The sequence below is a fragment of the Myotis myotis genome, unplaced genomic scaffold (assembly GCF_014108235.1).
Source record: "Myotis myotis isolate mMyoMyo1 unplaced genomic scaffold, mMyoMyo1.p scaffold_m19_p_10, whole genome shotgun sequence".
Classification (NCBI taxonomy): domain Eukaryota; kingdom Metazoa; phylum Chordata; class Mammalia; order Chiroptera; family Vespertilionidae; genus Myotis; species Myotis myotis.
The window spans coordinates 62,462,357-62,477,095 of NW_023416314.1; the positions used below are offsets into that span (position 1 = coordinate 62,462,357).

The following is a 14,739-nucleotide window of genomic DNA, read 5'->3' on the forward strand; positions in this document are numbered from 1 at the left end:
TGATGGCGAACCTATGACACGCGAACTCATTTTTTTGGTTGATTTTTCTTTGTTAAATGGCATTTAAGTATATAAAATAAATATCAATATATACATCTTTGTTTTACTATGGTTGCAAATATCAAAAAATTTCTATATGTGACACTGCACCAGGGTTAAGTTAGGGTTTTTCAAAATGCTGACACACCGAGCTCAAAAGGTTCGCCATCACTGGGCTAAGGCCTACCAATAGTATTTTTAACACCCACACCTTTGCCATAGCCTTGCACTATAATATAAGCATGAATATATTTGCACTATCTACAAAGGATGTGGAGTGAGGTTCTTTCTTTTTCATTGTGTCATTTATTTAAAACATTGGTTCTCAGTCTTGGCTACACATAGATCATTTAATGCCAAGGTCCCACCCACAGAAATAACAATGGCATCATCTGCATTGGGGCCCAGTCACCAGTTTTGTTTTAAACACCTCTGGTAGCTGTGATGTGCAGCCATGTTTGAGAACCACTACTTTAAGGTATAGCATTTTGAAATTTAACATGGGTCATTTCACACTGAGTCTCTCTGCATCTGGGTTGTTTATACGAGCCCATCCATTTCCATATGCAGTGCTGATGGCCCCGTCATTACGCAGACTGGTAACTGCAATGTCACCTGCACTATATGAAACCTTCAAGTAATGCTGTAAAAGTTGAAGAACAGGAAATGCAGTCTGCTTGGAAATTGACACCCTCCTGGAAGAGGAAGGAGTAGCAGTATGAAAAGGGAGCTCAGTAATGCACACACGTGGGTACATTTGTTCTATAAACTATCACTTATGTCATTAGAAATATTTTAAATCAATATACTCACGTAGTTCTCATTTCCTGATTCACCTATGCAATCTGGTTTTCAACTTCCTTGGGGAAATAGTTCAGGGGGAAACAGAGGGCAGTTAATTGTCCTTGTCATGCAGGGAAACCTCTCACCTGCTCAGATACTTGCCCAGGTGAAAGGATGTGGTTTAGAGAAAGAACTATTGAATGAGGTCAGGCACTTTTTTTACTGATGCATGTGCTAGCAGCCCAGGGAAGGAATCAATGGGAGTGCTTGTGCATGGATCAAATCACTGACTCCTTGGCATCTGATCATCCCAGTTTTTATTTTCATTTTTAAATATATTTTTATTGATTTCAGAGAGGAAGGGAGAGGGAGAGAGAGATAGAAACATCAGTGAGGAGAGAGAATCATTGATTGACTGCCTCCTGCATGCGCCACACAGGAATTGAACCGTGACCTCATGGTTCATAAGTCGTGCTCAACCACTGAGCCACGCTGGCTGGGCCATCCTAGTTTTTAAATTTGGGACAAACTGGAGGTTGATTTGGAATTTTTACTTCCTTCATTTCACATCTCCTGCCTTTCTTCCTTCAGACATTTCCAGGCTTGGATTTTCAGGTGACCTTTGGCCTTTGTTTTGTGTCACCCTCCTCCATCCTAACCCCTTCCTCCTTACTAGTGGGGTCATTAGGAATCTGGATACCTGAGTTCCAGCCCAGCTCTGCTTTGATAAGTTCTGTTTCACTCTCTGAGTCTTAAGTTTCTAATCTCATTTTCCAAATGTATAAAGTGGAACTGCTAATGCCTGTCCATCTCATGAAGTTATTGGGAAGAGTAAATGAATAATGTCTGTGATTGGGCTTTGTAACTGTAAATCTGGGAGTCAAACACAAGGGTCAGCACATTTGGCCAATGAACTGACCCATGACAGTCCATATAGCGCGGTGAGTGCTGACCCAATGTGTGGCCCCTGTTGTGATCACATGCAGTATCATTGTTTTCTTCTTAAATACAGTCATTTTTGGAGGCCTTGGCATACAGAAGGGTTCTGCACCTCTGCTTTGAAACCACTCAGCATTCAGGTACTGGAAAACTGGAGTCACTACCCATTTCCCTCCTCAGCCCTTCAGTTTTCAGCAAAGCCTTTAGGAGCTTCAACACATTCAGGATGAGGAGTGTTTGTTGGGGGTGACATTGGATCCTGAGCAGGCAGAACTTCACACTTCTGGTTACACTGCTGGATTAGAGTACAATTTATTGTTGAGAACTGCAATCCTATAAAATAAAAGCCTAATATGCAAATTGGACCCTCCACCAGGAGTTCGACCGCTTGCTATATGACGTGTGCTGACCACCAGGGGGTGGCGCAGAATGAAGGAAGGCCCTGGCCAGCAGCCGGGGAAGGAAGGCCCCGATAGACCCTGATCGCTGGCCAGGCCTAGGGACCCTACCCATCCATGAATTTCATGCACCAGGCCTCTAGTTAGTTAATAAACAAGGATCTGAATCATCTCTTGGCCTACTGTACCACTCCAGTTTTGTTTCCTTAGGTGAGAATAATAGTGCAATTGGCCTACATAGATGTATGTGTGTATTATGTACTATATATCAGTGCATTATGTATACATGTCCTTATTAATATACATACTCATTGTGGCTCATGAAATAAGATCCCAATCATAAACAGTGACTACCTGTTTAGTGACCACCACTTACCCTGCACATTTTATGTGCTAGGGTTTTTATACACAATTAATTCTTACAATAATCCTGCCACGTAGTTATTGTCTCTTTTTTATGAATTTGGAATTTTTCAAGATCACCAGAGGAGCAGGTATTTAAACTCAGATTTGTCTTGCAAAACTTGCAAACCTTATACTTCCAACCACTCAACTTTTCTATTTTGCTTCCTCACACAAGATGTTTATTGGAGGCTGTGTGTGTGTAAGGGATGGGGAGAGACTGTCATATGATTACTATAAAGAAATGAGTCTACAGCCATACTACCCTGCATATGACCAATCTTGTCTGATCTAGGAAGCTAAGCAGGGTTGGGCCTGATTAGTATTTGGATGGGAGACCGCCTGGGAATACTGGGTGCTGTAGGCTTAAACAATAAATAAATAAATGAAAGGCAGAAATTTTTATTTATTGTTATGATTCAGTGGAAAGCTTTAAATGTGACTTGATGTATTTTGTAATTTCAAATATTGGCTAATTCCTTTTCAATTTCAAAAATAAAGATTTTCTGGAGATCAAATACACTTCCAATCAATGAAAATTTACCTACTGAAAACTTTGGAGAGATTTCTCAGGCTCTTTAACATGCGGAAATGGCTTTGAAAGTCTCAAGAAAGAGAATAAGGCATTTCCTCATCAGGAATAACAATGTGACATTGTCTTAGAAAGGATTTTCTTGTTACAAGGAATATACACCCACTAAGCAGGCTGAAACCAGGAGAGGATGCATGAGGAAGCAGAGTGTCTATCTCAGCCGTGGTCAAACTACGGCCCGCAGGCTGCATCCGGCCCGTTTGAAATGAATAAAACTAAAAAAAAAAAAAAAAAAAAAAAAAAAAGACCGTACCCTTTTATGTAATGATGTTTACTTTGAATTTATATTAGTTCACACAAACACTCCATCCATGCTTTTGTTCCGGCCCTCCGGTCCAGTTTAAGAACCCATTGTGGCCCTCGAGTCAAAAAGTTTGCCCACCCCTGGTCTATCTGAACCTAGAATGTTGCAGTGGGCTATCATGGTGAAAATGTATTCACTGTACATCCAGCTCCTAGACCTAGAATAATGCCTAGTTCAAAGTTAAGGCTCAATAAATATTTGTCAAATGGAAGAATGAATGAATTTCTAAATTTCTAAGGGACAGAATCCAATTTGTTCAGGTGCCCATAAACTGGTCCAATCAGTTTTGGCCAGAGGGCAGATTATGTAGAAGAGGTCATATGATCCCCAGAGAAGGACTATGGATGGAGATGACACCCTAACAAGTGTCTTTTAAAGAAGTAATGAGCCCAGCTGGTGTGTCTCAGTGGTTGAGCCTCAACCTATAAACCAGAAGGTCACGGTTGATTCCTGGTCAGGGCACATTCCCTCATTGTGGGCCCAATCCTGGGTAGGAGGAGCGCAGGAGGCAGCTGATCAATGATTCTCTCTCATCATTGATATTTCTATATCTCTCTCCCTCTCAGAAATCAATTAAAAAATTTTTAAAGGTAGTAATGAGTACCTTGCCTTGATGGAACTGCTGAGCCCCCCTTTCCAGTGAAACAACATGGCCCTGTTAGGGAAGCACTATGACACTGGCACAAGGTAGAAGTGGTTGAACAGAAAAATCATCTTATTCATACTTTATCTCACTTTAGAATATTGGGACAATGGAAATATTTTAAAAATATGAAGCAAACACCTTGTTTATGAACTAATAAACCCTGTTGGTGACCACCACTTACTGAGAACATTTGAAAGTAGTTTGTTTCCAATTCATTAGGGGCAATGCTATTAGAGTGCTACTTCACAAGGCAAAGATTGAAGTAAGGGTCAATGTTTGGTGCAGAAACACCTGATTGACAATTTGAAGATTTTGGTAAATCTGTAGAAATCACCTGAATCTGGACTTGGTCAGGGAAAGGTCAAGTTTCTAGGAGCATAAGAGACCCTTCCCTGTTTAGCCACTACCTACTGCCTTTGCTCACCTGTTTTGTCCACCTCCCATTCTCCCAGTTCTCAACATATTCACTATTGCTGTAGCCACACTAAATTCTCATCTTTCCCCAAAAATGCCTTCCCTTGCATGCCCCTTGCATGCTCAAGCTTTCCCCTCTGCCTAGATGTTTTTTTCTTACCTTTTGGGTAAATGCCTACTTACCTTCAAGGTTCCACATTTAGTTAGCCATAAAGTCTCCTCTGAGCTTCCCTCTAAATCCTCAATTCCCCTACCCACTTTATTCTTTTCCTTACTCTAGAGAATATAGAGAGAAAACTACATGCCCAGAAACTCTTGTGGTAAGCTTAAGTTTGTGACTGAGGTCCATCAATTGGCTTTACCCACCTGACAGATGAAGACAGAAGTGAGCAACAAAGACAGAGGCCCCAGATGGGAAGATCACCCTGGCAAGCATGTGGTAGATGCATTTGGTTCTTCTGGGATTGCAGCATGGCTAATGTGTAGTCTCTGGCATCATAGGTGCCAGTTATGGAAGGTGCAGAAGTGAAGATACCTAGAACAGTCCTGTGGTATGGGTGATAAGATATTGTTTTCTGGATGTATAGCATCCAGGCCTGATCCTCCTGGAAATTCTCTGATGGTCTGATCTGCCGAATACTCTCTAGTAAATCCCTTTGTGCTTTGACTGCAACTAAAAACCTTTGCTAATACTGCAACCCAGTACAAGTTCTAGATCTCAATAAACTTTGGGTTGACAATGCCTCTGATGTGGTGAATACTCAGGAAATAGATGAATGGGTGGATGAATGGATATGTCTCAATGGGAAGTCTCTGGTTCTGTAGGTTCCAAGGTAGGAATGGGAAAGGTGTTGGGGACAGTAACATTGAATTTGAAGAGATAGGCTGAGTGGTAAGTGCACAAAGAAACCAAAAGGAAGCTGAGAAAAAGTAGCCTTCAGTCCTGCCAGACAGAACTCAGGGGCAGCTTTCAGTCAGGTCATGCTATGCCTACATATACCCTATTGATTCAATATCTTCAGAAAAAAAAAAAAATCTGGTTAATTTCAAAGAGCATAGCTGAACCTTTTGCTCGCTGTGCTGACTAAGCACTCAGTGGGCTGACAGAATCATATTGAGTGGCTGGGTTGGTAGCACATCAATAGACAGTCTCAGAGACCCAGCCAAGTAGAAGGGTGTAAATTGGAGATGGGATTGGTTCTGAGAGGAGCACTTCAGGGCTAGGGGTGCTGTGCAAGTCTTGGGGTGATGGAAGGAAATAAAAGGAAATGTGGCTTTCATATTTTGTTGTAATTATTTTCCTTTTCATTTTTTTTGTGGCCAGTAGTAGGTTGATAGCCAACTTTCTTTCTCATTGACTGAAACAGCATCTTCTGCTGCTGTTGCTGCTGGTGTTTAGCAATCTAGAAACAGCATCTTGGAAATGAATAGTTGGAAATATTTGATGGGACACTCAGTGAGAAGCAGACATTTAGAGAGTTACGAAGCTTTATTCTGGATGGCCTGTAAATTCCACATACATGCACTCATTAGGTAACAAGACATATTTAAACTATTTGGAGTGATGATTAAAAAATAAATATTTTAAGGGGCAAGAGGGCAAAATTTAAATGCACATTTCTTTGGTTCACAGTGTTGACTGAGGAGTCCGGATAATTACTAATGGTAATAATGCTTGATAATTCTATAGTTGCCTGTGTCTACATTGGATGTAAAACCAGGGAACTTACCTCCTAAGTGAGCCCTCACTGATGTCCTTTCCAGAAAGGCCTTGGAGAACAAAGTTTGTATCACATCCAAGCAACAAGCCGGAGTTAATCGTGACATGAAGCACAGGAGAGCAACTGGGGGTAAACGTTCCGACCAAGGGAGTGAGATAGGGGTGGAGAGAGGAAAAAAGTACCACCAGCCAGTTAAATGGAAGATGTTTTTTGAGCATCTGTGTTTGTACAAGGCCCCTGTGTTAGCTACTGTGTGGAGAGGGAATGGGGGTGGGAGAAGGAGTCAAAGAGACATCTAAGACATCTACAGTGTCCCTGGGAGGCATGACATGAAAAGAACATGCTATTCCAGAAGTGTGGGGTTTGTGCCAAATCCGTACTTCAGGAGCTCCATGGATGGAGAGGTTGGAGAAGGTGAGGACAGATGGGAGAAGCTTCTTCAAGTAGGCAGGTGTCAGTCAACAAACACCAAGCGTTCTTGGTGTTGAGATACAGGGTTGATCAAGAAAGAGTCCCTTTCCTCAAGGGCTTCCCATTCTGGGGAGGAAGGTAGATCATACACAATCTTAGAATACTATTATTAGATAGAAATACCAGATTTATTAATCAAGGAGATGTTAGCTGCATGGAATCTGACGACCTACACTCAGACACTGTCACTTCTGATACACTCTATTATTTGAAACAGTCTCAAGTCTGCCCAGGTTTAAGTAGAAGTGACATAGGCTACCCATTTCAGTAGAAGGAGTGTAAAAAAAATGTATGGACATATTTTCAATCTGACATGGAAATAAACAAAAAAATTTAAAATTTTTAACTCCTCACAAAAGTCTCCAAAGCCTGGGACATCAGTTTCTAACCTTTTCCACACAAAGAACTTGCTTACTTAAAGCAAAGTAGAAATCCCCCTGAGAAAATACTTATTGCCTTTCAAGGAATAGCACACACTCACAGCATATAATTCAAGACAGCTAAACACAAAGAATTCAGAATAGTACAAGTAATGTAAAATAGCCTTGAAAACTTACTACCTAGAGATAACCACTAACTGTTGAAGAATATCCTTTTGGATATTTCTCTACGTGTTTACACAGATAAATATGTGAATGATTTTATGTAAATAGGATCATGCTATTGAGCTCTTCTGGTATTCTCTTTTTTCCACTCAATAACATGTTAATTTTTCTATGTTGCAATAGAAACTGTTGGTTTCTTACTCAGTATCTATTGTCCCTTCATTTCTTAGCAGGATTCCCATTTTAATTCAGGAATCCAACCCTCTGTGAATGGCAATTCATTTTTGGGAAGGCAGACTCCATCTCTAGTCCCCAGGGTAAAAGATGATTTGGCTTAGTTAAAATAGCAGTCCATTCCCCTGGTCAGTGACTGGAATAGTGATGGAATGTGACATAATTCTGGTTAAAGTGAGGGCAAGGCTGAGGGCAGGTTTGGGGGCATAGATTTCCGTGATGAAACAAAGAGATAATTCTGCACCCTCTCTACTTCTACCATATGTTGTCATTTCTACACACGATGTCTAAACTACTGCAGCTTCACATAGTTTTTGGTGTGTGTGTTTTTTTCATTAGAAAACAAATTACTGTTTAATTGAAATGAGTTGAATTGTGTCTTTCTGTGACTCATAGCCAAAAGTATTCTTTTTTTTTTTTTATTGCTTAAAGTATTACAAAGGGTATTACATATGTGTCCATTTTATCCCCCCGCCCTAGACAGTCCCCTAGCCTCCCCTATCCCCCAATGTCTTATGTCCACTGGTTATGCTTCTATGCATGCATACAAGTCCTTTAGTTGATCTCTTACCCCCCTACCTCCTGCCCCGCAACCCTCCCCGGCCTTCCTGCTGCAGTTTGACAATCTGTTCGAGGCAGCTCTGCCTCTGTATCTATTATTGTTCAAAAGTTTATAATGGTCTCTATTATCCATGAATGAGTGAGATCATGTGGTATTTTTCCTTCATTGACTGGCTTATTTCACTTAGCATAATGCTCTCCAGTTCCATCCATGATGTTGCAAATGGTAAGAGTTCCTTCCTTTTTAGAGCAGCATAGTATTCCATCGTGTAGATGTACCACAGTTTTCTAATCCATTCATCTACTGATGGGCACTTAGGCTGTTTCCAGATCTTAGCTATGGTGAATTGTGCTGCTATGAACATAGGGGTGCATATATCCTTTCTGATTGGTGTTTCTGGTTTCTTGGGATATATTCCTAGAAGTGGGATCACAGGGTCAAATGGGAGTTCCATTTTCAGTTTTTTAAGGAAACTCCATACTGTCTTCCATAGTGGCTGCACCAGTCTGCATTCCCACCAGCAGTGCACAAGTGTTCCTTTTTCTCCACATCCTCTCCAGCACTTGTCGTTTGTTGATTTGTTGATGATAGCCAGTCTGACAGGTGTGAGATGGTACCTCATTGTTGTTTTGATTTGCCTCTCTCGGATGATTAGTGACTTTGAGCATGTTTTCATATGTCTCTTGGCTTTCTGAATGTCCTCTTTTGAAAGGTGTCTATTTAGGTCCTTTGCCCATTTTTTGATTGGATTGTTTATCTTCCTTTTGTTAAGTTGTATGAGTTCCCTATAAATTTTGGAGATTAGGCCCTTATCAGATATGACATTGGCAAATATGTTTTCCCACACAGTGGGTTTTCTCGTTGTTTTGTTCATGGTTTCTTTTGCTGTGCAGAAGCTTTTTATTTTGATGTAGTCCCATTTGTTCATTTTCTCTTTCGTTTCAAGTGCCCTAGGAGCTGTATCAGTGAAGAAATTGCTTCGGCATATGTCTGAGATTTTGTTGCCTTTGGATTCTTCTAGAATTTTTATGGTTTCCTGTCGTACATTTAAGTCCTTTATCCATTTTGAGTTTATTTTTGTGTATGGTGTAAGTTGGTGGTCTAGTTTCATTTTCTTGCATATATCTGTCCAATTTTCCCAGCACCATTTATTGAAGAGACTATCTTGGCTCCATTGTATGTTCTTGCCTCCTTTGTCAAATATTAATTGAGCATATTGGTTCGGGCCGATTTCTGGGCTCTCTATTCTATTCCATTGATCTATATGCCTATTCTTGTGCCAGTACCAGGCAGTTTTGAGAACAGTGGCTTTGTAATACATCTTGATATCTGGTATTGAGATCCCACCTACTTTGGTCTTTTTCAGGATTGCTGCAGCTATTCGAGAGCCAAAAGTATTCTAACTGATGCATGTCCCCTCAAAAAAACTTATGCAAAAGTACTTTGAATGGCTGCCTACTCTGTTGCATGGGTATGCCAGAACCAACTCTAGAAAAATTCCCAATTGTTTGACATTTAGGCTATCTTCTAAAATTGTTGTCATTGTTTTTGTCATAATCAGCAACACTGGTGAGTATCAGTCCTTTCATTAATTCAGTTTTTAGATGCTCCTTGGTGTTTATGCATCTTCCATCCTCTGACAATAAGTCTCTAACCCACCAGATTGGTCCTCCTTAGACACAGGTTCTTAAATCTGCCTGTCTGTCAAAGAGAAAAGTATGGGGCTTTCGGTTATCCTCATTTTTTCCTTCCTCCAGTGGAAAGAGCATGGACTTTGGAACCAAATAGAAATGGTTAGAGACGCCTGCCACGTCCTAGACAGACTTCATGCTCTGTTTGTGAGAATAGAAATACCAGCTTTCAAAGCTGTCCTCAGGATTAAAGGAGATGATGTATATGAAGCAACTCACTCTGAGTTACCTCTCGTCTGGAGCCTGACACATCGTAAGCGCTGAAATGGTCATTACTCCCACATTGCATTATTTACCATCTGGAGAAGTGTGTGTGGAAGAACAGGAAGAGGGGTCATTGCTCTCAAAATGTGTCAGTGAGATGTTATTTGCGTTCCTTCCAGAAGGGCCAAGACTTCCTGCTACTTTTTTTAACTTTTAATTTTAAAATAATTCTAGATTGACAGAGCGGCAAAGATAGCATAGAGAGCTCCTGTATGCCCTTAACCCAGCTTCCCCTAATGTTAACATCTTATATAATCATGCCACATTGATCAAAACTGACAAGTTACCATTGTGTGGACAAAAGGGGCCACATGCTAACCTGACAAGCTCAGGGAAGGCCTGCATGGCAGTCTTGCAAACTCAGAGACCTAAAGTAACCACAAAGGATGGTCTGAAATTAAACTTTAAGTGAAAGCAGTTATGGTGGGTAGTTACATCCTAGGCCAACATATTCACTGACAAGGTAAACCTTTACCTTAATTGAGCCTGTTTTTCTGCATCTATAATAACATATCCTTGAAATGTCTGGGTAACTTGTAATTTCCCTTTTTCTGGACCCCTTGGGACACAACCTAATATGCCTGGGCGCCAGGACAGATATCACAAATTCCTCCATTGTTATCATGTTAACTGTTCCTGCACCCACCTAAATATGTGTCTATCATTTTACTTTTTATCCAATCCCAGGGGTTTCCCCGCTTTGCTTTCTCCCACCTCTCTAGTCTATCACCAATGGATTTCATGTAACCCACCTACGTCCCTTCCTTTCATTGCAATGTATAAATTCAGATGTAACCCACCATTCTCCGGAGCATTATCTCAATTCTTTGAGGTTCTGCTTCCCCACAACTGTAGACATTTTGGCTCAAATAAACTCACAAAAAATCTCTACAGGTTTGAATGTTTTTATGTTAACAATTGGTAATACTATGAACTAAACTACAGTTTTTCCACTAATGTGCTTTTTCCATTCCAGGATACAACCCAGGATACCTACCATATTGCTGGCTTTTAATAGACTTGGAGCCATTTCCTTGAGGGCTGAGCTGATCACATTTCTGTTGAAAAATATCCAGGTACTATTTGCCCAGTGCTATTGCCCGGTGCCACCCTGACAATTCTATGGGGTAGGAATTCCTGTCTTCATTTTATAGATGGGGAAACGGAGACTCAGAGAAGTTGAGAGGCTCCATCAAAGTCGCTGAGAGGCAGAGCAGAATTCAGAGCAGGCAGCTGGTTCATGCTTAGCTGCCTTGCCCAGAGGATGTGGTTGGTCTCCTGCCCTCTCCCCAGAGCCTGTCCTCAGTGTGTGGCTGAGAGGGCAGAGAGGGCCCATGAGCAGGGGCCCCTTGCCTGTGGGCAGAGTCAACTCTGGCCAAAATTGGCCCTTTCAGACCATGCATCCTCACTCTGGATTACCTCCTGACCCTCAAGCCCCTTTCTCCCTTTCCTTCCCCATCAGCTCTGGCTCTCAGGAAGTCGCTGCTTGTCAATCTTATCACAGCGCTGGGCCACAATGCAAAGGCGCCTCCTGGTGATTGCATTTGAATAGGGACCAAGCCTAAAGTCACACAATGAGGCTGGTGTGGGAGGGGGGTGATTTGGGCAGAAGTATTGCGCAGCCCTTCTAGGCTCCTTCTCCACTTACCCAGAAGGCTTATTTCACCACCTGAAATGTCACTGACAGAATCCTTCTTGCTCTCATTCTGTGGGACTGCCCTGCTCCTGGGGACAGGGAAGGGACCTTCTTGTAGTCAGCACAGCCTAGGATCTTCCCAATTGCCCTCCCAGGAGCGCTGTCCAAGGGGCAAGCAGGCGGCAGGGGGTCAGCTTGCTCTCTGAGTGCCCAGCTACCTCAAGCCCGCTAGCCCTCCGAGGGGCCACAGTGTGTGCTGCAGGTCAACTCCCAGCAACGCGGTCAGGGGCTGTATGCATCACTTTCCCTAATAAGGAAACGGAGGCTTGAGCTGCCCAACTAGCAAGTGTGGGAGTGTGGACTCGAACCTGCACCTGCTGGCTCCCCAGTATAGAATCCTTCCATGATGCCACCTGCTTCCATGACGATTGTTCTGGAAACAGGACCATTGCCAAAACCAACCTCAGGTTCCTGGTACTGGGAGAGCCCCATGCTGTCCCGAAAGCAGATCCCAGGCTCTGGAGGACCAGGCTGGTGACAAAGCCCCCTTTTAAGGGCCTGCCTGGAGGTGATAGAGGGCTCTGCTGGCAGGAAGGAAGGTGAGGCAAGGGCCTGCATGCAGTCAGGGAGCGGGCATTTCCTCATCGGCATGACACAGTTTAAAGAATGCCCATTGTGAATTAGTCTCTATTTATCCGGCAGTGAGGCCTGGCAGGGGTATTCCCCGGGCCTGGAGCAGCTTTAATCCTTTTGTTTACATGAAGAGAGTTCGGTGAAAACAGCATCCTCCTAAGCTGGAACCGCATTTCGGCCGCAGGTCTGCTCAAGTCCTGATGCAGAAACCGGCTTTGGGGGAAACAGTCATAATATTCAGAGCTGCAACCTGGGGTGACTCAACTCAGAGTCACCGGCTCGCCATGGCACCCCTCTTGCTTGTGGGTGGCTTTGGGTGACTGGATGGACCCAGAAAGTCGTTGCCGAAGTGTGTGAACAAGAACAGCTACCCTGCCCTGAGCTCGCCCTACACACCTACACTTCCCAGATATTAACAGGTTAATCCTCAAAGCGACAGGGTGGTACGAGGACAATTGCCTGTACTTTATAGATGAAGAAACCGAGGCACAGAGAGTTTAGATATACTGAGAAAGTTCACACATTCATTCTGTGGCAGAGCTGGGAGTCGAACCCAGGCAGGCTGATTGGAGCTGGTGTGTGGGGACTGGAACTGGTGCGTGCGGTCTGGAGAGACATAGACCAAAGGGCTCCTGGCTGCCTACAGGTGATTTTCTTCAACTTTTTAATTTGTCTTTCTTAATTTTCTACAATATACATTTTGTGGGGACAGGCAAAACAATAAAAGGATTTATAGTATTTTTTAAAAAGAGAGGGAAGCTAAGTCCTTGGTGAGTACACATTGCACAGGGCTCCCACTCAGGGGTGTGCACAGAAAAGCAGTTTAGAGTGGACACTGGCTCAGACGGGCAGATGGCAGACAAGTCACTGACACAAAATGAAGGGTTTGCTTATTGACACACTCTTATATTGATTCGATTATTTATTCATTCCTTCAAAGAAGTATGGAGCCCCTATTCTGTGCAGGCACTGTGGTGGGCACAGGGATGTAATTATGCCTAAGACAAGGTCACTACCCTCCAGGGTATCCCAGGCCCAGGGTGGGGTGGGGAAAGTTGTTCTTTTAGTTAAGCACTTTGTAATGTGTTAAGGCATCAAAGAGTTTGCAAGTCTGTTCCCTCTGCCAGAGATTGCATCCTTGAGGGCAAAGACTGGCACCTACCACATATTCCAACCATTCATTCATTCGTGCACTTTTGTTTGCATCAGCACATGGTAGTTGAACATCTAGGGCAAGCATATCAAGCTCGCAGCCACGGGCCGCATGTCTCGTTTATTTGGCCTGTGTTAGCCTTTGAGTTTGACATGCTTGATCTAGGGTTTTCAGCAAAGGACCAGCTCAGGTGGGTTGAAGGAGGCAGAGATGAGGATGGGTAGAAAAATCTCCACTGAGACTTGAACAGAGGCTTAAGAATTGAGAAAGTTTCTCCAAGTGAAGGTACTTCCAGGTAGAGGGAACGGCGTATGAAAAATGACAGCAGTGGGAAGCTGCCAGTGCATTTCAGAAAGTGCTAGTGGTTCAGTGTGGCTGAAGCATGGGGTGTGTGTGGGAGGGAGGGAGGACTCAGGGAAGGATGGGACAGGAGAAGAGTGCAGAGCTCACAGCCTGGTGGCCTTTGTCATGCTAAGGAGCTGGGACACAACCTTGGTTAAGTTACAAGGAGAGAGAATCAAATGATGGAATGAGGGCTATATGTGCAGGTGAAGGCTAGGTCATATGAAAGAATTCTCCTCCTCCTCCTCCCCCTCCTCTTCCTCCTCCTCCACCTCCTCCTCCTCCTCCTCCTCCTCCTCCTCCTCCTCCTCCTCCTCCTCCTCCTCCTCTTTTTTTTGGTTTCATAAGCCCTCCTCTCCTTTTGTATAAAGGAGTGAAAGGGAAGGAAACTAACATCTTTCGGCGTCTACTATATGCCAAGCCTTGGTGAGCGCTTCGCTGCCTTTAATCCTCACTCTGGCACTTATCACCAGCCCCATGCATTTTCTAGGTGAGGAAACTGAGGCTCAGAATGGTTACCCTCAGAGCTGAGGTTTCCACCAAAGAGCATCCAATTCCAAAAAAGGTGCTCGTTACACTGGGCCAGACACAGCTGAAAGTGGAATTAAGCTTTGCAAAGTGTTTCATGTTCCTAGGCTCACTGTATTCTCAGCATGACATTGAGTGGTAAATTGGGCAAGAATCATCACCCTGATTTTCAGGAGGAAAACTGGGTCACAGAGAGGTTCTTTGACTATGTGACAGTGAGTTGAGAGTTTTGGGATTAGAGATCTCGTCAGTACAAAACAGGTATCCATCTGCAAACCACACATGGAAACAAAAATAACCCCGAGAGTGCTTCTCAGTGCAAAGCGGCTGTTGTGGACATGTCACATGCCCACCGGAGAGAGAACCTTCGCATGTGGACCTTTGCCGCTGGAATAGCTGGAGGGGCCAAGCCAAGTGGCCGAGCTAATCCTTCCTCTGCCTT

General features: G+C 43.3%; 1 pseudogene; it reads left to right on the forward strand.

The window, feature by feature from the left end:
* The first annotated feature begins 2,809 nt into the window (after positions 1 to 2,809).
* On the forward strand, positions 2,810 to 2,928 carry LOC118665517 (annotated as a pseudogene).
* The last annotated feature ends 11,811 nt before the right edge of the window (positions 2,929 to 14,739 follow it).